The sequence below is a fragment of the Petromyzon marinus genome, unplaced genomic scaffold (genome assembly GCF_048934315.1).
Source record: "Petromyzon marinus isolate PM22_M1 ecotype Great Lakes invasive population unplaced genomic scaffold, UKy_Petmar_22M1.pri1.0 PM_G_Scaffold_18, whole genome shotgun sequence".
Classification (NCBI taxonomy): domain Eukaryota; kingdom Metazoa; phylum Chordata; class Hyperoartia; order Petromyzontiformes; family Petromyzontidae; genus Petromyzon; species Petromyzon marinus.
Window position 1 is genome coordinate 1155001 of NW_027422739.1, and position 2500 is coordinate 1157500.

The window sequence follows — 2500 nt, forward strand, 5'->3', positions numbered from 1 at the left end:
GAAGGACTCCACAATTTTGACTGCGGAGTCTAACAGGGTGATGGCGGTGAGTGGGGCTGTATTCTTCCTGAAGTCCACAACCATCTCAACTGTCCTTAGAGCATTTAGCTCTAAGTTGTTCTGGCTACACCAGGTCACCAGGTTGTCAGCTTCCCACCTATAGTCAGACTCATCCCCACCAGAGATCAGCCCAATGAGGGTGGTGTCGTCCGACAAACTTCAAGAGTTTGACGGACAGATGATTGGAGGCGCAGCTGTTGGTATACAGGGAGAAGAGCAGTGGGCAAAGGACGCAGCCCTGAGGAGTTCCCGTGCTGATGGACCTGGAGTCAGAGACTTCTGTTCCCGGCTTAACGCACTGCTTCCTGTCAGAGAGGAAGTCTGTGATCCACCTGCAGGTGGAGTAGGGCACGTTCAGCTGGAAGAGCTTGTCCTGAAGCAGGGCAGGGATGATGGTGTTGAAGGCAGAGCTGAAGTCCACAAACAGGATCCTGGCGTAGGATGCTGGGGCGTCCACATGCTGTAGGGTGAAGTGGAGGGCCATGTTAACTGCGTCGTCCACAGACCTGTTGGCTCTGTAGGCAAACTCAAGGGGGTCCAGGAGAGGGTCTGTGATGGCTTTGAGGTGTGCCAGGAGCAGGCGCTCAAAAGACTTCATTACCACAGATGTAAGGGCGACCGGTCTGTAATCATTTAGTCCTGTTGGCCTTAGCTTTTTGGGCACAGCGATGATGGTGGAGGACTTGAGACAGGCTGGTACATGGCATGTCTCCAGGGAGGTGTTAAAGATGTTGGTGAACACCGGAGACAGCTGGTCAGCGCAGTGCCTGAGGGTGGCTGGAGAGACAGAGTCCGGCCCGGCTGCTTTGCGTGGATTCTGCCTCTTGAAAAGCCCATTAACTTCTCCCTCCTGAAAGGAGAGAGTCGTTTCTGTAGTATGGGTGGGGGATGGGGCCTCTTGGGTGGGAAGGGGTGGTTCAGGACAGTCCAATTGTCTTTCAAATCTACGGTAGAACTCGTTCAGGTCGTTGGCTAGGCGGGAGTCGTTAGTGGTGTGGGGCGCTCTGGGTTTGTAGTTGGTGATGTGCCTGAGCCCTTTGGCAGACAGAAGCAGCGTCGTTAGTAGAGAACTGGTGTTTTAGTGTCTCTGAGTACAGTCGTTTAGCCTCTCTCACCGCTTTGCTAAACCTGTTCTTCGACTCCTTGAATCTGTCTCTATCCCCACTCCTAAACGCTTCCTCCTTCTCCAACCTCAACCTTTTGAGCTTTGCTGAGAACCAGGGCTTGTTGTTGTTAAAGTTCACCCTGGTACGTGTTGGGATACAGCAGTCCTCACAGAAGCTGATGTACACAGCCTCTGTGAGTTCATCCAGACTATTGGTAGCAGTCGTGAACATATCCCAGTCAGTACAGTCTAAGCACGCCCGCAAATCTTCCACAGCCTCACTGGTCCACTGTTTAGATGTCCTCACAGCAGGTTTACAGAGTTTTAGTTGCTGCCTGTATGCACGAATCAGGTGGACCAAGGGAGTTCTGTGCGAGCCGAACAGCCCCGTGACCCACAAGAGAAACATCCCCGCCAAATTCGAGCGTTTGACGGGGTCTATCCGTGAAAAAATATTCACGTTTTTGAGTGCACATGCATTTCTGCTGCAAATGCCTCTGGAAGTTTCATGCCGTTCGTATGCCAATTGTGGCAACACGAAAATGACCCGTTTTCCCATTCCGAGGGATTTCTGTGCGACCCTAACAGCCCCGTGAGCCACAAGAGACACATCCCCGCCAATTTCTAGCGTTTCACGGGGTCTATCCGTGAAAAATATAGACGTTTTTGAGTGCACATGCATTTCTGCTGCAGATGCCTCTGGAAGTTTCATGCCGTTCGTACGCAATGTGGCAACACGAAAATGACCCCTTTTCCCATTCCGAGGGATTTCTGTGCGACCCTAACTAACAGCGCCCGTGAGCCACAAGAGAGACATCCCCGCCAATTTATAGCGTTTCACGGGGTCTATCCGTGAAAAATATAGACGTTTTTGAGTGCACATGCATTCCTGCTGCAAATGCCTCTGGAAGTTTCATGCCGTTCCTATGCAATGTGGCCACACAAAAATGACCCGTTTTCCCATTCCGAGGCATTTCTGTGCGACCCTAACAGCCCCGTGAGCCACAAGAGAGACATCCCCGCCAACTTCTAGCGTTTGACGGGGTCTATGCGTGAAAAATATTAAAATTTTTGAGTGCACGTGCCTTTCTGCTGCAAATGCCTCTGGAAGTTTCATGGCGTTCCTATGCAATGTGGCAACACGAAAATGACCCCTTTTCCCATTCCGAGGGAGTTCTGTGCCACCCTAACAGCCCCGTGAGCCACAAGAGACACATCCCCGCCAATTTCTAGCGTTTCACGGGGTCTATCCGTGAAACATATAGAAGTTTTTGAGTGCACATGCATTCCTGCTGCAAATGCCTCTGGAAGTTTCATGCGGTTCGTACGCAATGT